Source organism: Pinus tabuliformis, chromosome 5_2 (assembly GCF_031772625.1).
Source record: "Pinus tabuliformis cultivar Carrire ecotype Pingquan chromosome 5_2, CPIR1, whole genome shotgun sequence".
Lineage (NCBI taxonomy): Eukaryota > Viridiplantae > Streptophyta > Pinopsida > Pinales > Pinaceae > Pinus > Pinus tabuliformis.
The window spans coordinates 734683371-734705461 of NC_142306.1; the positions used below are offsets into that span (position 1 = coordinate 734683371).

At 35.4% G+C, this 22091-nt stretch overlaps 1 pseudogene; it reads right to left on the reverse strand.

The window, feature by feature from the left end:
* Positions 1-3750: 3750 nt before the first annotated feature.
* Positions 3751-10292, reverse strand: LOC149161323 (ferritin-3, chloroplastic-like; annotated as a pseudogene).
* Positions 10293-22091: the final 11799 nt, after the last annotated feature.

Below are 22091 nucleotides of genomic sequence, written 5' to 3' on the forward strand. Positions count from 1 at the left end.
AATGGGAAATTTATCTTTAATAGTGAGTTTGTTGAGTTCCCTATAATCCGGACACATGCGCCATGATCCATCTTTCTTGTGCACCAATACTACTGGAGCAGAGAAAGAACTTTGACTAGGTTGAATTACACTAGCCTCTAGCATTTCTGCAACCATACGTTCAATTTCACTTTTTTGGGCATAGGAATATCTGTAAGGCCTGATGTTCGGAGGAACACTTCCTGGAATCAAATGAATAGCATGATCCTGATCACAAATAGGTGGGAGACCTTTGGGAGTCTCAAGTACCTTGGAATGATTGTCCAAGACTTTTTGGAGATCTGGAGAAATAGATAATTTTGATGTGGGAACCTCTAGCGAACATAATTGTGCAATTACACCTCTTTGTTCTTTCCTTAGAAGCTTTGCCATTCCATTAGAGTTGATTATCTTTCCTAGTTTCCCTACGATACCTCTTAATTCAACTTCCTTTCCTTCCAAAGAAAATTTCATGAAAAGTTCTTGAAAATTAAAGCCTATTGTACCCAAGGATTGTAGCCATTGGACTCCTGGTACAACATCAACATCACCCATTGGAATGGAAAGCATTCGGCTATTCAATACATATTCTCCCATGGATAGCTTGATATTATGGCACTTTTCAGAGCAATTTATGGTTCCTCCACTTGCAACCATCACTTGACACTCTGGTGCTGGATATAAGAAGCAATTCAATTCCTTGGCTATCTTACAATGAATAAAATTATGGGTGCTTCCTGAATCAATCAACACTATTACCTTTTTCTTCTTGATATGTCCTTCTATCTTGATAGTTTGAGGAGTGGTAATTCCAGCCAATGCATTACAAGATATGGTTGGATTCATTTCTTCTTTCTCTAGGGTTTGTACCTGGTGTATATCCTTTTCTTTTAGTGTTTCTTGTTCCTTTTCTTCCTCCTCTTCACAATCTATGTAAAATAATTTCTTCTCAGCACACTTATGACCTTTAGTGTATTTGCTATCACAATTATAAGAAAGCCCTTTTGCTTTTTTTTAATCCAATTGTTGGAGTGTCAACCTTGTAGGTTGTGGATGGCTGGGGGAAACAACACTTACATCCTTATAGTTGTGAGTGCTAGGTTTCCTTGTTGCCATAATTTTGCTTTCCATTTTTCTTGCCAACCTGAATGCCTTCTCCAATGAGTCAAGTTCCCAAAGGCGAACCTCATGTTGAATGTTATCCTTTAAAGTCCCTATGAACATATCAATCCTATACTCCTCTGGAATATTTTTTACCCTTATATTCAATTTTTGGAAGTCCTCAATGTTCTCCCTCATTGAATACTTTTGTTTGAGGTTTATTAATTGGTTAAAAAAAGTGTTGTTTTTCATATCCTCATAATGTGTTTTCATTTCTTCCAAAAAAATTGCCCCAGTCACAATTTTTTTACAAGAGTAAAGCAATTGATACCATACAAACTGGTTTGGTTCCAAATATAAATTTGCAATGCGTACCTTTTGTGTGTTTTGCACATTATGGAGATCGAAAAATTTCTCCATCTGTAGTATCCATGTTACGGGATCTTTGCCATCAAACTTCCTCACATCGATCTCTGGAACATGGTGGGTCTTCGTTCTAATTTTAGAGTCTATGAAATCATGATTAACATTTTTTTTGTTCACATCATGAGTTTCCTCTACAACATTTTCGCCATTAAGAAGCCTTTCTTGTAGCAACTTTGTCAAACCTTCCTTCAATCCTTCAATGTATTTCTTCAAATCTTCCATGTTTTCATTCTTCAAATCATGATTAACATTCCTTTTGTTCTCATTATGAGTTTCCTCTCCTACCTTTTTTCCATTAGGAAGCCTTTCTAGTAACAATGTTTTCATACCATCCATCTTAGCTTCCATGCCGTCCATCTTAGCTTCCATGCCGTCCATCTTAGCTTCCATGCCATCCATATTAGTTTCCACGCCATTCATCTTAGCTTCCACGCCATTCATCTTAGCTTCCACGCCATTTATCTTAGCTTCTGTTAGCTTTTGTGAGAGTGACATTTGTTGCACTTGGTCTCGTAATTTTGATATATCATGTAGCATTTCTTCCTCTTCTTCATGAGTCATGCTAGAGCTTTCAGGTTGTTTACTAGGTGTTTCCATTTTCTTTCTTCGGGGCATTAATTACTGATAATAATGCTTCACTATGCCCTTTGAATTCCTTCAAACTAATTTTTCAAACCAAGCTTATGCAAATATTTAAAAAATACACACCTTTTTTCACTTTGTAGGCACTCAATATTGAATCTGATGTATCTCTATAATTTCGGATCTTCCAGTTCTGAAATTGTGACCTGCAGTAGCCCTCTGTGTCCTCTTTCCAATGCCACCAGTCTGATCGAATTTAGATTCTCCAAGAAAGAGTTATGCACAATCTCCCAAGATGACCTAATTATATACCTTTTCAGAAGAGCAAACTTTTATGAAGTGCCACGTGTCACTGTTTTGACCTTAGGATCTAAAAAATATACACAGGAAACTACAGTCCATCCTCTTTCTGTAACTTCTTACGAAATTTCAATCTGATGCTCAAAACAAAAGTTATGACTATTTTCCCCATGTCACCTGTTTGGAATGTAATTCGGGAGTCTGCAAAAAGGCCAACTTCCTCAGATCATATCTCCGCAAATATAGTGTGAAAATATCTGAAATTTGGATCCGAGGTTTAGAACGATTTCAACCCAAATGGGTTTTTTTTTTAGCATCTAAAACGTTGTAGAAAACAAGTTATAGCGAAAATTCCACGATGACCTGTTTGGAGCAATGAAACCCTAGAATCCACAGCTCTGATACCAAATGTTATGAAACCAGCTCACAAAAAGATAGAAAAGATAGATCAACGCCTTATAATTCAGCCTCTTTGAGGGGGAAACCTCCTTTACATTACACAAATGAACAATTCTTTGATGATACAAATGACAAAACCTCCTTTCTGTATATAGGAGTCTAAGGGGTCACAATATAACCCAAGCGGACCTAACCATAATAATATAAGGCCACATAAATAACAATAGTGGACTTCTGGGGTGCACAATAATAACAATATGGGGACAATAGGGTCACAACAATGACAATAAGGAATAAAATGAAAAAAGTAATGGGGTAATCACTAGTATTATAGGGACCTAACACCCTCCCCCCATCCTTCCCTTCCAGGCCTATTTCATCTCAAGACCCCGCCTCTCCCTCAGCTCTCCTCCCTCCATCTTCCATCCCTCCCCCCTATTGGATCTATTGGTCTCTAATCCCTTCAGATCTCTTGCGGACCATGATCTCCCCTTCGCCGCCGCCCCCCCCCCCCCCCCCCCCCCCCCCCCCCCCCTTTCTCCCCCCCTCTTCTTCCCTTCCCCTCTAATCTTAGGGCCAACCAACATCAATCATAACAAAGAATCTTAGGGCTCCTTAATAATATAGATCAGAAATAAAGCCCAACATCAATCATATCAGACAAATTCTTTCTGTATTGAAAAACCCAAATGGATGCAACTATATCCCCAAGCATTCTAGCGAGGGCTAATTGAGAAACAGTTTGATGATGTGTCCATTGGCATTGCGACAAAAATATAAATCATAACATTGAAATTCATATTAAGATAGATATATACATATATCTATATATATTGCGATCATTTACTACCTAAAATTTATCTCAAAGGACTCGAGGTTATTCAAGTTATCAAGATAGGGTTCAAAATCTAATTCTCAGTCAGGTCAGGTAGCAGCAAGAGCTCCTGCGTCAGCCACATTATCTCTGTTGAGGAGCATCTGATCAAAATTCCATACAAGTGCAAAGAAAGAAAGGACAGAATCAAATGAATTACAAGTCCAGCTTTTAGTAATGAGCCATGATCAAATCACTAATCCTGCATATAATTTCTTCACTTTCATTGTCAGTATGAAAAAAATGCCTCTTCTCAAATATTATTAAAATTAACATATCATCATCATACCATGGACTTTCCCTATCCTTCTCAACTGAGACACATATTCTGATACTTTCTTGATAGCTTCAACCTGCAAAATTGTAGAGGAAAACATAAAATTAGCCTCTTATTAGATCATTATTTATACTTCTCTCCTACTTGTAAAGGGAGGAATTGCAGAGCATGTGACCTACTCAATGAGAAAATTGCCCTCGATGAAATCCATCTTCTGACCATCGTTAGCCTCTTGGGCTACCTGCTCCCATCAAACGCATGACCTCTCAAAATTATTTCTTAACGCAACATAATTTTAAATATTTAAAAGTAACATGATATATCGAATCAACCAGTAAAGAATTCAGTCGATACTTATAGCATGCAAGTTCAAAAGCTTTTGGTTTGTCAGGTTCCCCAAAGACAAGGCTAGCTCCATGGCTATAACCAGTATATTGAGAACCAACCAAAAAAAACATCAGGCTACATTCTACCAAAAAATGACATGACACATGAATGAAAATATACAAGTCCATGGATTGGACTCACCATAAAGGGCATCACCCTTCTCAGCATTGTCAAACTCCATGACAGCAGGCAATAAAATGGACCGTAGTTTAACTTTCCCACCTCTGATGTTCTACTCAAAGAAAGCACTAATACAGGGTAGAGTTTAAAATAACAGTTATAACCAGCGTGACTAATGTTTAAGGCTTGAAACAACAGATTGAATTAAAACTCTCAAGTCTTAGAAACCTGATATTTCATGAGCTTTTCTGCATGATCCCGCTCTTCATCACTAGCATCCTTAAAGTACCTGTCAGATCAGAGAAAATATGCTACTTATTTCCTCTTACATAGATATATAAAAAGCATACATATACACATACACACCAATATATGAAGAAAACCTCAGGGTACTCACTTAGCAAAGCCTAGCAGAGCCACGTTGTCTCTATCAAAGTATCCAAAGAGAGCATGATAGACATATGAAACATTGTACTCCACACTGCCAAAAACAAGTTTGACATGACTTCAGAGTATGCAGAAGTTAATGCATCCATAAAGAACTAACAAGAGCATGATTTACATAAATCCCATGCTGATATAATAGAAATTTAATGCATCCTTGGTATTGAGAGTGATGTTTTCACGATGAAGAGCAAGCCATGTGTAGATCTTGAGTTCATCTTTAAACCACAAAATTTCACAGACGAAATCACTAAACAAATCTAACTTATTTTGTACAATATGTATGTGCAAGTTGGAATCTCCAGAGTTTGGCATTGCAAATAACTTTTCCATCAGTCTTGACCTGCATACTAAGTATTTCTAGTGTCCTCAATGACATATTCTAACCATTCACTAGCTCGTGTGATGCGGTTCTAACCCTTTCACCACCAATTCTCAGTGTACTCGTCCACGGAATGTGCCCTAGGGTTTGATCGTGTGACCTTATGACGAGATCTTTCACAAATGTATGGAGTCTGGGCATTTCCCACAATCACCTCGGGGTTAGATTCCCCATGATCTTGAGAGTCAAGGGAAAGCATCGCAAACCTAATGAGTTGGCTTACCGTGTAGTTCAACGGAAACTTAAAGAGTCTGCAGACAGTGAGTTCAGTGGGTGGGATGCAATGGTCCAACTGAAAAATTAATGAGCAAGTTACTTGAGGAGAGTAAATCAAGGATTGATCGAGTTGGTTGAGCAGAGTAAATCAGTTCACTTGGTGGGATCAGTGGAAGGGAACACTTCAATCGTCTAACACTTGATCTAATGGTGCAGAGTGAAGACAGCTAAGCCCAGAGGGAAGTTCATTTCAAATGGAATGCCTTACGGCATAATAATTTAGTAAATTAAAATATTTACACTTCACTGAGGGGTATTGCATTTATTTATTATTTTACTCAAATAATTTTAAATTAAAATATATTTATAAATTTAAAGAAAAGTTAATTTGAAAAAATAAAAATAAAAATAAATTTAATTTAACTTCTCCTCGTGTGATTTTAATTTCATAAAATTTAAATCTCAAAATTCTATAAAATTTAAATTTGATTGGAACTAAATCTTAGATTTCAAGTAAATTTAAACAATGGAAAAATTTATAAAAAAATAAATTTAGTTCAAGAAAAATGAAAATGTTACTAGAGATGATTTTGAAATAGAATTTTGTCATTATTCTGATTTTTATTTATCATTCCTTTTGACTGTATAGTGTTATTTTCAAAGTATTCATGCACACTCATCAATGGACTTATATTTTTTAAATTTTATTTTGCATGATATATACATTATATGCAAAAATATACAACTACTTTTCAATTTTTCTTCAAAAATATATCCATAATATACAAACAAATATGAAGTAAATTACATGCTTCATCTTACACATAAAAAAGTTAAATTATATGGAATTTTATGCCTTTAAATAGGCTATAATAGAGAAAAATATGATGAGAAGAAACATGGGTTAAGAATACTATGGGAAAAACCATGGCTTGTCAAAACCATGAATGCTAAATTTACTAATTTACCTCAACCTTATTTTAAAGATTAATTTCATTTTTAATTTAATTTCATTTTTATTTTTATTTTTATGCAATTTTACCTAGTCAAAATGTTTAACGGAATAGGACAGGACATTACAACATCTCTTCCATATTGAGCTAGAGAGCGTCTCACAAGACAATCATTTTTTTATTATCAAAATTTACCCATAAATTTAAAATTTAGTTTATTTTAAACTTGACTTTTAAAACTATGTCAGTGATAGAAATTATGGGTAACTTACATGTCATCATTAAAATATTTAATTAAATTTATAGTTTTTAAGATATTTATGTACATGTTATGATCACAATATTTTGTTAAATTTATAGTTTTTAAGATATTTATGTACATGTTATGATTAAAATATTTAGTTAAATTTATAGCTTTTAAGATAATTATAAAAATATATATATTTTTTGATAATTTTTATTGATATAAATTTTATATTGAATATCTTTTGTTTTATAAAATAAAATAATATTTTTGTTTTTATTTAATTGCTAATTAACATACATATATATATAATCATACGTTTTGGGAGAAGTTTTTACAAGTTGATTTTTTATTCTCTTCATTCAAAAACATGTCACATTGTCTAGTATCATTTTACAATGAATTTAATGTTATTAGCTTTCCTTATTCTTTGTATATTCAATGAGCTCAAATCCCACCTTCTTACAAGAAACAACTTGAAAACAAAGATAATAGTATTCAATCTTCCTTCAAAAGTCTATATATGATTATGAACTAATAAGGCAAGGTGTTGAAGATATTAGGTACCCACTTGGTTATCAATATATTAGATATAGACATCAATCTAACTAAGAAATAATCCCAAAAAATTAAATGCAAATCACTCACATGCTCTTTATAAAAAATCCCAACCACTTTTTGGGGATCATGATTTAATGCATCACTCTCCAAAGTTCATACGAATAAATTTGATTATTTTAGATATTACCCAAATAGAAAATTATTTTTCTATCCATGGCATTACCAATGACTTATATAAACTAAAAGTTGAGGTTATATATATATATATATATATATATATATATATATATATATATATATATATATATAGTCAATTGATGAAAAGAGATCTGGGTATAAGCCCCAAAATCCCTTTTCTATTATAACTCCCCAAACCTTGGACCTATGGGTTGTACCCACAAGGCCCTATCGGAAGTCTTCCTTAGGCTATAAGCCTTATATAACCATGGACTTACTTAGAATCGCTGCCACCTCTTTATCGACGCTTTTACACTATCGGAAGCCACCACCTATGAGCTTTAAATCCCACAAGCATTACTATATATGTGTTAGGTATTTAAACCCCCACGGCCATATATAACCATATAATATTAATCCACGGGAACCAACATAAAACCCGCTCAAATCAACACACGCGGATCTCAAGGATTATATGGCCGCCTTTATAAATTTCGGCAGGTCCGGTGATCGGCGGTCGCAATAACTCTTACCCCCTAACCTCCGACGGGGTGCAGACCTGACACACCTTTAGACTGCTCTCTATAACGAATTCGGGTCCGATGTATATCAGCACTCGCTGTAAACAATAGATCCAACCTCCGACGTGACGCGGACCCGACGCCTCCCTACGCTTCTTCCTAACCTGATTTCGGATCCGTCATATCGGAGGATTCCTTATCGACGAGTCTTGTAATATAACGAGTCTGCGGACCCGATCTCCTTTAGGCTGCTCCTTAATATAATTTCGGCTCCGGATTTCGGAACACTGCTAAGGTTTCCCTTCGGACCCGATGCTATTTATATGTTGCGCTTTTATAATAATTCGGCTCCGGTGTATTAGAGCGTTCACAATGTTAAGGCCCTCTCTCCCTTCCGACGCAACATGGGTTTCGGACCCGATATAATAACTGGCCAAGTTAATAAGTCTTCAGTTCCGCCAATGCTCCGCTTATGTATGAAAGCATTCGTCCTCTGTGTAAACAGAATTATACACAAAGCTTTATAAAAAGTCTTAGAGAGTCTACGGAAGCAGCAGTGATCTGTTTAAGGGGAGTTTACGAATTCTCTGTGTAAACAGAGATATTCATAGAACTTGTAAAATGACTTAAAGAGTCTGCACACGCCGGGATAAAAAGGAAATGATTCCCAAAGCTTCAATCACATATCATGCAGGAAAATAAGCGCTCCAATACTTTTAGTACACAGTAAATTAAGTTGTCTGATACATGCATAGATATATTAACAGAAGCCATTAATTCCGATACACAAATGGAAAAGCTTTGAAGAACAATGCTTCGATCAATCCTCCTCTCTCTCTAATCACAGGCACACATTACCCATGTTCTAACACAGTTAGGAAACTCTGCTTATATTAATATAAAGGCATGAAGTTACATTGAGAGACTTCAATCTCATACATACACTCACATACACACAGGCACACAGGCCTAACATTCAATGCCTCCCTCTCTCACAGGCCCGATTATTAATTCTAATGCCTCCTCTTGCCCATAGACTTACATTCATATAGATAATAACCATTGATATCAAAAGCCTAGAACTTCTACATGCATACATATATGGTAAAAAGCGTCTTGAGGCTTTATTCTATCTTTTCTCTGTTTTAAAATAGAAAAGCCTCCTTATCCACATCTATTTCTTTTATGCCTAAAAGCTCTCCCTTGCTTCTAGAATCATGGGACTACTCATGTTCTTATTTATTTATTTGAGAGCATCTAATTTAAATCACACTTAAATACTACTTAGGAAATTAATTCCTAAAATGTATGACCCCCTATGTCTATTATTTACAATAATTTCCCTTCGCTGAATGCTCCCGCATCAGACTCCCAAGGTAGAAAAATTTCATGATCTCCTGATCATGTGTTCAGATCTATGTTTGTCTCGATCCCATATCTTGTGCTGCAATTTTCCACTTGCTCTGCTCTTGCTATCTTTCGTTGTCTTTCTCTTATTGTCTTTCCTTTTGTTTCTTGCTACTGACCTCTTCTGGGATACTGTCATCATCAGTCTTCTGATGCTTTTAATCTCTTGGTCCAATAAATCTCCCAGCTATTGATTTCTTGCTGTCTGCTGAGTTAAGACGGTTTGCTCAGTTTTTACTCTCTCTATCTGTACAGTGACTGGCTGACTTCTTGCTTCTATGCTTGTTTCTATTCTGACTGCCACCTGATCATCCACACCCTCTTGTCTTCTGGAACAGAGAACTTCTTTTCCCTTCATTTGACTGCTCAACTAAGTCAAATGTTCCTCAGCACCGGCGACAATACCTGCATTCACAAAACAATTTTTAGAATAAAAATCATAAGGCTTCAGTGCCTCTTCTGCTACTGTCAATGTTGTCTCAATTGTCACCATAAATGTCATCCCATATGCTGCTCTAACTGTCACTATGGATGTTGCTGACATTGATGTTGCTATCACTACCACCATAGATGTTGTTTCCGCTGCCGCCATAGATGTTGCTGCCGCTGCCGCCATAGATGTTGCTGCCGCTGCCGCCATAGTGTTGCTTCCTCCCAAACTTCCTGCCCCTCTGCAACATTCTTTGGCTCACCACCTTCGTCTTCCCCTTTCACAATCTTCAGTAATTGTCCACCATCATCTTGATTGATTTTCTCAATCAAATCAAGTTCTTTAAACAATATAGCCTCGTCTTTTAACATTGTAGCAGCTCCAAAATTCTGCCCCACAGTTCTCTCTTGGCTATTTAAGCAAGCCAACTCTTTATTGTCACCCATGGAAACAAGTTTCTGCATATGAGACATGACTGTCTCATCTTATTTCTGCAACAATTCTTCTTCCCTCGAGACAGTTCCAAGTGATGGATTGTCTTCTACATCACCTGCACTCACAAAACACTTGTTAAAATTAAAAACATAAGGCTGTTGTGCCTTATCTTCTTTTGGCAACAATTCAACTTGCTGTTCTGTTTTCTCTATCTCCTCTGTCAGCATATCAGCATGCTGATTCGAATTCTTAGCAAAATTCATGAGACTGTCCGTTAGTATTTCTTCCACACCCTCTGTTCTAACGATGCCTTCCTGCTCTTGTCCACTGTACTGAACTCTTTCATTTGCAATCTCGCCGTCATACTTTGGATTCTCCAACAAGTATTCCAACAATGCAATTTCTCTGTGGCATTGTTGCAGCATTTCACTATCATCACTTATAGTCCCTACATTCACACACAAACTTTCAGTTTGAAAACTACAAGTTTCAACAACTTTAACCAGCGGTTCATATACCAACTCTTCCAACTGAATCTCTTTTTCATTCATATGCACTTCCTCTTGTACTGTAATAGTAAAAGCATCACTGCTTTCTTCTTCCGAGTACTTATCTCCTGAAAGAGTCTTTTCTATACTTGTGACGGCTTCACAAGATTGCGCATCCTCCTCAGTAAAACCTGTAATCACATCACAATTGTCAGCTATAAAAACACAAGAGTTCACATTATCCAGCTGATCTGGATCTGCCCAATAGTTCAAGAAATCATCAATGATCTTCTCTTCTGTTTGACCAATGGAAACCTCCACTTTCAACTCAGCTGCTCTTAGTTCTTCACGACTCAACTGTATACTTATCATCTGCTCCAGGTATTCCTTTCCTCCAAGTAACAGGGTTTTTGGATTAGTCTTTTGTTCCGGCATATCTTCTTCTTGCAAAGGCAACAATGTATGATTGACACCATCCTTTCCAAACTTGTAGGTGTTTCTTTTCCCATCATGCATGGCTCCTTTGTCATATTTCCAAGGTCTTCCGAGCAATATGTGACACACGTCCATTGGCATAACATCATAAACAATTTTATCTTTATACTTGCCCACTTGAAATTCCACTTCACACTGTTCACTTACCAACAGTTGATTGTCCCTTTTGCAGCCATGACACTTTATAAGGTGTTGGATGCTTCATTGTCTTCAGCTTCAATTTCTCCACTACTTCTGTAGAGACCAAATTATCAGTGTTGCCACTATCAATGATCACCTGGCAACATTTCCCTTGGACTTTGCACACTGTCCTGAATAAAGTCTTCCTTTGTGGCGGTTCAGCCACCTCCTTCGTTGGCTTAAGCAAGACTTTATTAACTACCAGAGATTCTCCTCTTTCTGGTGTATTTTCTTCTTCTGCTACTGCTGCCACTGGCATCTCTCCCTCAGCTGGAGCAACAATTGCATTCCTCTGCTTTGTGTCTGCATTCTCTGGGCACTCAAAAGCTCTATGTCCCAGCTTGTTACATCTGTAACATCTTATTTCTCTGCCTCCTCTTCCTCTAGAAAAACTCCCTCTGCCTCTTGCATCACCTCCTGTGGGTGCATGCTGGGTTGAGCTACTGCTAGCTCCTTCTTTAGGTGTTGTAGATCCTCCTCTACCACCTTGACTTCCTTTTCCTCTGAAAGTCCCTCTCCCTCTGGCAGACTGCTTCCTCATGAGTTTTTCCTCAGCTTTCAGCACTATCTGATAAGCTTCCTCTACTGTTTTAGGAGACAACAGACTTATCTCATCCTGAATGTCCATCCTAAGGCCATTCATATATCTAGCCACCTTCTCATCTGTGTCTTGGGCTTCTCCAGCTCTTATGCTCACTTTATAAAACTCTTCTGTGTATTCTTTTACTGTCAAAGCTCTCTGTCTAAGATTTTGCATTTGTCTAAACAATGTTTTCTGATAATTACTTGGCAAAAACTTACCTCGTAACTTTGCTACCATTCTGCTCCAATTCTTGATTGGCTGCTTACCAAGTCTCTTCCTTTCCGCCTGCACACCATCCCACCAGAGCGCTGCATGGCCTTTTAACTTGGTGACAGCAAACTTTACTTTCTTCTCATCTTCTGTTTCTTCATAATCGAAGAATTTCTCCATGCTATTAATCCAGTCGATCAATTCTTCTGGATTCAGTCCTCCTTGGTATACCGGTACTAATTGGTTCCATGGCCTGGCTGTGGATTTCAACACTGACTGAAAGAACCTCATCTCAGGAGTAACCTGTACAGCTTCCTCCTCTGTAGCTTCAACTTCAGGCTCACTGACATCTCCATTATCTATGTTTCTATCTGATGTTAACGCATCCAGTCTAGTTCACAGCTCTTCTACTGTTTCCATTAATTCAGCATTTGCAACAGGTCGTCCTCTTCCACCACGTCCTCGTCCTCTTCCAACTCTAAAATCCATCTTTCTCCCACTCCTGAGATTCAATTCAATGTCAGTTGATGGCTCTGATACCACTTGATGAAAAGAGATCTGGGTATAAGCCCCAAAATCCATTTTCTATTATAACTCCCCAAACCTTGGACCTATGGGTTGTACCCACAAGGCCCTATCGGAAGCCTTCCTTAGGTTATAAACCTTATATCACCATGGACTTACTTAGATCGCTGCCACCTCTTTATCGGCGCTTTTACACTATCGGAAGCCACCACCTATGAGCTTTAAAGCCCACAAGCATTACTATATATGTGTTAGGTATTTAAACCCCCACGGCCATATATAACCATATAATATTAATCCACGGGAACCAACATAAAACCCGCTCAAATCAACACACGCGGATCTCAAGGATTATATGGCCGCCTTTATAAATTTCGGCGGGTCCGGTGATCGGCGGTCACCATAACTCTTATCCCCTAACCTCCGACGGGGTGCGGACCCGACACACCTTTACACTGCTCTCTATAAAGAATTCGGGTCCGATGTATATCGGCACTCGCTATAAACAATAGACCCAACCTCCGACGTGATGCGGACCCAACGCCTCCCTACGCTTCTTCCTAACCTGATTTCGGATCCGTCATATTGGCGGATTCCTTATCGGCGAGTCTTGTAATATAACGGGTCTGCGGACCTGATCTCCTTTAGGCTGCTCCTTAATATAATTTCGGCTCCGGATTTCGGAACACTGTTAAGGTTTCCCTTCGGACCCGACGCTATTTATATGTTGCGCTTTATAATAATTCGGCTCTGGTGTATCGGAGCGTTCACAATGTTAAGGCCCTCTCTCCCTTCCGACGCGACATGGGTTTCGGACCCGATATGGCTTTCTATTCTGCTTTATAAGATTTCGGTTCCGGTAATTCAGGCTTTCACTTCGGCGATACCAAAGGCTCTCCTCCGATCCGATAATAGGGTCAGACCCGATATAATAACTGGCCAAGTTAATAAGTCTTCAGTTCCGCCAATGCTCCGCTTATGTATGAAAGCATTCGTCCTCTGTGTAAACAGAATTATGCACAGAGCTTTATAAAAAGTCTTAGAGAGTCTACGGAAGCAGCAGTGATCTGTTTAAGGGGAGTTTACGAATTCTCTGTGTAAACAGAGATATTCATAGAACTTATAAAATGACTTAAAGAATCTGCACATGTTGGGATAAAAAGGAAATGATTCCCAAAGCTTCAATCACATATCATGCAGGAAAATAAGCGCTCCAACACTTTCAATACACAGTAAATTAAGTTGTCCGATACATGCATAGATATATTAACAGAAGCCATTAATTCTGATACACAAATGGAAAAGCTTTGAAGAACAATGCTTCGATCAGTCCTCCTCTCTCTCTAATCACAGGCACACATTACCCATGTTCTGACATAGTCAGGAAACTCTGCTTATATTAATATAAAGGCATGAAGTTACATTGAGAGACTTCAGTCTCATACATACACTCACATACACACAGGCACACAGGCCTAACATTCAATGCCTCCCTCTCTCACAGGCCCGATTATTAATTCTAATGCCTCCTCTTGCCCGTAGGCTTACATTCATATAGATAATAACCATTGATATCAAAAACCTAGAACTTCTACATGCATACATATATGGTAAAAAGCGTCTTGAGGCTTTATTCTATCTTTTCTCTGTTTTAAAACAGAAAAGCCTCCTTATCCACGTCTATTTCTTTTATGCCTAAAAGCTCTCCCTTGCTTCTAGAATCATGGGACTACTCATGTTCTTATTTATTTATTTGAGAGCATGTAATTTAAATCACACTTAAATACTACTTAGGAAATTAATTCCTAAAATGCATGACCCCCTATGTCTACTATTTACAATAATTTCCCTTGGCTGAATGCTCCTGCATCATCAATCTTTGTACTCTTAATTTAATAAAATATTTTGGTGGAGGTGGTGGTCGATAGGTAAAATTTTAGGGGCTAATATTTACAAGTGGCCTACTTTTCTATGCTTTTACCAAAAAAAGTTATTCACTAATTTCATTTTTTTTTATTATTCGCCCAAATTTTACAATATAGAACTATTTTACCTTAAAATTTGCCAAAATTGTATTTAGAGAATATAAATTTTTTAGACATTTGAATATTGTTACAAAAATATCATCAAACATTTTAGAGATCGCGTATTATGAGCAGTGAGATTTTTCAAGGTTTCTAAACTTTAAAAAAAAATCCCATCCTTAAATTTTCGGTGGTTGAGTCTCGTTTTTTGGGACAATCGTTCTTGTCTCGAGTTGAAGTGGGACATTGTTATTGTTTTCTTTGCTTCCTTTGGTGTCCTATTCAATTTCTACAATGGTGAAAAGCAATATAATACTTCCAAAACTCACAAGTGTTAATTATGTTTACTAGAGGAGAAAAATGCAACCAATCTTTATAAGCAAAGATATATGGGAATTGGTAATTGATGGTTATGATATGCCTTATGATGATGAACATCAAGCACTAGATACTAACGATAATAAAAAATTAAAGGAATCTATCAAGAAAGACAATGAAACACTTTCCTTAATTGGCATCGTAGTTGATGACTCAATTTTTCCACAAATTAGTATAGCACAAACCTCTAATGATGCATCGAAAAATTTAAAAAATACATATGAAGAGTAGTAGTTTCTAAACTATGAAAATTAAGGACTAATTTTGGAAATGCAAAGGTGCAAAGTAATCAATGAGTGAATGATTACATCACAAAAATTCAGGATCTTGTGAATCGGACAAGGACATTATGAAAAGAAGTTCCAGAAAGAAGAATGATTAAGAATATCTTAAAAAAATTTGTACCAAAATTTGAAATGGTCACTACAAGTATCATGGTTTCTAAGGATCTTAATGTCATGAGGATTGATGAATTAAGTGGATATTTGTTAGTTGTTGAAGAAAATTATTCAAGTGAATACATGGATAATGCATTCTCCACAAAGTATAGGGGGAGAGGAAGAAGCAAAGGACAATTCCATAATCAAAGCTTTCATAATTAGAACAAAAATCAACATAATTTACAAGGAAATGTATTCCCTTCAAGAGGCAGAGGAAGGAGTCTGAGTAGGTTCAGAGGAAGAAGCAAATGTGGATCTTGAGGAAGAGGAATAGATGGAGGAAGAGAAATATATCAAAGAAAATGACCACAATGTTATTAATGTCACAAATTTGGTCATATTGAAAGAGATTGTTATGCAAAAATGAGAGATAATGAACGAAAAGGTGCTAATACAATGGTTGAAGAAAGTAGAAATGATAAGTGGTTCATATCAAGTTTGATGGCACATAATGAAGAAACTAATGCATGGTATATTGATTCAGGATGTCACATCTCAAGAAGAGTTTTTTACTAGAATAAATGGTAACTATTATGGTAAAGTTGTATTTGATGATGATAGTATTGCAAAAGTGAAAAGGAAAGGTACATTTGCAATTCCACATTGCAATGGGAAGAAGAAGTTTATTAATGACACATTGATATCACCAACTTTGAGGAATAAATTTCTTTTCTATGGGACAAATGATGGATCATAATTATAAGTTGGTATTTGAAAACAAAGGATGTTTAATCATGGATAAGTTGAATAAAGAAGAAGTGGTAGCAAGAGGAGAAATGACTGAAGATAGGATTTTCAAGCTCTCCTTTGTTTCAAGCAATTCACAAAGTTTAAATGATAGTAATTTTGAAAAAATTATTACTAGATCATAAAGTTAGGCTGTAAATTTTGCACTTATGGCTAAAGCAATGGAGATGAATGATCCAGATAATCATGCAGAAGCATCAATTAAAAAGGAACGAAATGAAGCCATGGAAGCACAAATCAATAATTTAATGAAGAATGATACTTGGAATTTGGTCAAATTACCCAAAGGAAAATATGTAATTAGTACTAAATAGGTGCGTAAAACTAAGTATAAATCAGATGGTTCAATTGATAAGTATAAAGCCCGCCTAGCTACAAAATGATACACTCATAAGGAAGGGATTGATTATACAAAGACATTTTCTCCAGTAGCGAAGATGGATAGAATCAAGATGGTTCTTATACTGGTTGCACAATATAAGTGGATAATTTATCAGATGGATCTTAAATTAACATTCTTGAATGGTTATGTAGATGAATAAATCTATGTACAATAACCTAAAGGTTTTGAGATTCCATGAAAAGAAGATTTTTTGTACAGAGTAAAGAAAACTCTATATGGTTTAAAGAAAGCTCCAAGGGCTTCGTATTCAAAAATTGATAAGGTTTTCAAGATCATGGTTTAGTCAAGAGTTCATCTGAATCTAATCTTTATATACTTCAATTAGGACAAGATATTCTTATTTGATGATTTGATCTATACAAGGAAAAATTATAAATTGTTTCAAATGTTTAAGTCACATATGTTTGCAAAATTTGAAATGATGGATCTTGGTGAGTCATATTATTTCTTGGGTATAGAAGTATGGCAAAAGGAAGATGGTATTTTTATGTTACAAGCCAATTATACTAATGGGATATTCTCAAAAAGTTCAACATGTTGAGTTGCAAACCAACTGCAACTCCTTGGGAAGTCACGATGAATTTATATAGACATGATGACTCCAATATAGTTGATGCTACTCTATATTGTTGGTTGGAATTTCGATCTACTTAACTTCAATTCGACTAGATATATCTTTTGCAATAAATATGGTATCCAAGTTAATGTCAGAACCCAAGGAATTGCATTAGAAGGAAGTTAAGAGGATTTCGAGATATATGCCTGCTAAATTTGGTTATGGCTTAGTATACAGAGAAATAGAGGATTTTAGGATGATTGATTTTACAGATTTAGATTGGGAAGGTTGCATGGGTGACAGGAAATCAACTTCAAGATATTCATTCGACATGGGTTCAACCATAGTTGCTTCAAATATTTAGAAATAACATATAGTTTCTCTCTCCACAGCTAAAGTAGAATATAAAGCAGCAACAACAACATCTTGTCAAGCAATATGGTTAAGAAAAAATTTGGAGGATCTACATGAGTAGTGAGAGCAACCTACTTAGTTGATTTGTGATAATCAAAGTGTTATTAAATTTTCCAACAATCTAGTTTTTCATAAGAAGATCAAACATATTGATATCTAGTATCATTGTGTTCAAGATATAGTTCAACAAGGTGTGATTGAGATCATGTATTAAAAAATAGAGGCTCAGGTTGTAGATATCTTCACCAAGGAACTACCAAAGGAAAGATGTTTTTGAAATTTCTCCAAATGATCATTATGGGGAAGAAATGTTAGAAAATGAACATTTGGAGTATTCTAGAATTATTATTATTGCTATGAATTTTTTTTTTTTGTTGCTATTGTTATGTCTCGAAAGTATTATTTAGATAAAGATTTTTTTAGTTAAGGGAATTTTGGAGAGATTGTAGAATTAGTTGAAAGATTATAGGAGATGATTGAGACGAGCATTGGCTCATAAAAATGTATAAATATTGGCTTACTTAATGGAAATGTTTTAAGCTTATTCTATGATTGCTAAATTCGTGTTTGCTCCATCATTCAGTGTATTATTCTTCATATTTAATAAATAAATTATTCATATTAAAAATAATATATATTAAAAGCTAACTTCTAAGTTTTTTTTTGGTAAGTTCGGCAACAGTGAGGCTACATCATGGTCATGTCCGAGAATAACACCTGATTAGGGCATGTAATTGAACCGATTACTTAACATCTAGGAGTACCTTAACATCACACTCGATCACCGTCTATCCAAGACCTCATGGACTTATTAGTTTTACTATTAATAATAAACATTTAAAAAATATAAAGATAATGTATGACAAATATTTATCTTAATAAAATATATATGGGGCAAACTATACTAATTAAAATATAAATTGAATTTGTAATTGTAATTGTCATTAGGTTTTCTACTACAAAATAAAGTGATTTATAATGAATTTATTATTGTGTCGAGAAGAGCTCTCTAGTCCATTATGGTAGAGATGTTATAATGTAATGTAATGTTTAGCATTTTGACTTAGTCAAATTACATAAAAATAAAATAATAAAACAAAATTATTATCTGTATAATTATAAATATACTTAATTTTAATTAATAATTCAATCATCATATATCCATCTTAACTCTAGATCTACCATCAAAATCTAAAATCAAAATGGATCTATGTTGGTATATTTTTAGTACTTACATTTTTTTAAAGATGAACTTATGATGTACATCATAAAAGAAGAGAGATGAAATTATCCTATACATCTAGGTTGAAGATTACACAATTGGACAATTAACAATTTTATGAATAAATTATCATAACTTATGATAAAACGAGTGCATTTTTATTGAAGATTACATTGCATTTCAGGAATAATAACAACTATGGAATATGTATTATAATAAATACAATATACATTTTTATTGAAGATTACATTGCATTTTAGGAATAATAACAGCGATGGAATATGTATTATAATAAATACAATATATATATATATTTTTGTAAAATTAATAGAAAAATTACTTTAATTTAAATAAAATAATAATTATTATTATTATTATATAAATATAGGTTAATTATATAAATTAGCTATAGTGATGGTTATCCCTACTATTGGTTTGACAACTGATTTATGATAAGTTTTACCATTGTATTTTAGAAAACTTTTATAAATATTTTTAATGAATGAAAGGATATTGAATAGAGGTAACGAAATTAGTTATGATTGTTTAAGAGTTTGTTTTTATTAGATGTAACGTAATAAGTTAATGAACCAAGATTCAAAGACATTTGGTAGGAGAGGAAGCATAGCCCCTTACAATCCACTAGTGGGTTATTCCAAGAGGCATGGTTTTTCTTGAATATAGTGATCAGGCAACTCACATTTGTGGATAACATCCAATAATGGTTTCCCCCATTGTTAGTTATCCACAAATGCTTTCCCCCATTGTTAGTTAACAACTGAGTTATGATGAATTTTCCCATTGTTTAAAAATTATAGAGTTAAGAAAGTTTTTGATTTGTGTGGAGCATAGCAATGTTTTTTTCTTTTCTTTTTTTCAAAACTAGGATAAGCCTAGCATGAGGCCAACCCTAATGTTGGATAGAAGAACAATCTACCCACCAATATGATGTTGGCACCAAGATTGTGCAAGATTTGGTCAAACTTGAATGGTTCTCGTGAAAGTGCAACCCCGATATTTATCTCCCACTCTCAACCCCTCCCTATAAAATTAAAATTTGAGACCTGATGGAGACTAAAACCCCACACAAATTAATCAATCTATACCTCATAGATTGGAGAAAAGCATTGTTATTAAAAAAACAAACAATGTAGATGGTGAATATAGAGAATATCCATAAGATTAAATTTAGTATCAATTATTGTAGCACTTCAACATATTGAAACCATTATTGTACTTCTTTATATTCATTCACAAGTTGAGTAAGTAAAGTATGATTTATTAAATCTCCTTAATCATAGTAAGTGGAAAAATAATCCATGACCAAATATGTTATGATGTGATTTACCCATGAGATGTAAACTAGTTGGCTTCTATGGGGTTTAGTCCCCATTAACTTTCAAGTTCAAATCTCATGAGAAGGGATTGATAGTGATTGCCACCTATGGGGGAAATAAACTATCCCAAGGGGTGTCCAAGCTCAACCAAGTCTTGTGCAATGGTTGTTGTATCCCATTGGTGCATAAACCATTTTTTCATTCAACATTAGGGTTGGCCCTAGCCTAGGCTCCATCTATTTAAAAAGAGAAAAAATTGCTACAATGGGATTTAATTAGATCACCTCTCAATTAGCCATAATCCTTTACTTTATAAAAAATTAGTGACATTTTTCTTTTTAAATGACAAAGAGATGGGTGTGCTATGGTAGGATTCTATAAGATTATCTATCAAATCACCTAGTAATTTTAAGCTTTAGAAAATTTCATTATGTTTACTTTTATTATGTCTAAGAAAGGCACATATTTTATCGACTATGGTGTATTATTTTGTCTTTACAAGGGCTAATATGTAGGTTTTGAAAAGTTGAATTTGGGGTTTTCTTGAAATATTTGGATGACATTTTCCTAGTTTGTTGGAGCCTTGGGTATGTTGTTGGGTTTTTCTTTGCATTATTGCTACATTAATTGTAAATATTATGGGAGTTGTGGGCATCATAGTACATTGAATCTAGAGAAAATTTCAGGGGCTGAATTTCACTCATGGGTTAACTTTCCATGTTTTTTTTCCAAAAAAAAAACTCAGGGGAAGTATGCCTCTGAAATACTTCAGAGATTTCACATGGAGAATTGTAAGCCCATGGACACACCTCTAGCTACAAACTGGAGGAAGGAGAATGCCACTTCAGGTGAAGATGTTGATGTTACCATTTACAGGCAGCTTGTGGGGTCTTTGATGTATCTTGTGAACACAAGACCCGACATGTGCTATGCATTAAACCAACTGGGTGAAGCTATGGTGAGGCCTACCAAATTGTATTGGAAGGTAGAAAGGCATGTGTTATGGTATGTTAGAGGCACTATTGAGTATGGATTATGGTACAATAGGACAGAGGGAGTGAAGCTTCAAGGCTTCATTGATGCAGATTGGGTAAGGAGTCCATCAGACAAGAAAAGTACTTCATGTGTTATCTTTAGTGTTGGATTGGAAACTATATCCTGGTACAACATGAAGCAAAGGTTTGTGGCACTCCGCTCAGCAGAGGTTGGATACATGGTTGCAAGTCAAGTAGCATGCGAGGCCATATGGATGAGGAAAATACTTGTGGGTCTCTTTAGTCAGGAGATGGATTTGATAGTGATATATTGTGATAATCATAGGTGCATTAAGCTCTATGAGAATCTAATATTTCATGACAGGTCCAAGCACATTGATATTTGATATCACCATTTGCACGACTGTGTGCAGAGGAGAATTATGTTGCTAGAGTGCATTCCAACTGAGAAGCAAGATGCTAACATCTTGACAAAGGTATTGTTAAGAGGTAAATTTCTAATTCCACAGGTGTTGGATATGGGTGGTGAAAAATCTATTTCTTGCTAATAGGGAGTGTTGAAAAAAATGTAGCAAGAAAGGCTCAATCTGACTTTAGCCTTATTCAAATTAAGTAAATTGAATTTCCACATCAGCAGGACAACTCAAAGGCAGTTGACTAGTGTGACATGGATCTTGTCACTCAATTAACTCAGTAAATTCAAGTTAGTGGGCTTGGAGTTCAGTTATGCATGTGTGATTGCTAAATTTTAGTAATATCATTCATTTATTTTCAGTTGTATTCAGTTAATTGACCTATAACTATTGATAGATTCAGTTGAAGGTCAGTTGTGATGTGGGA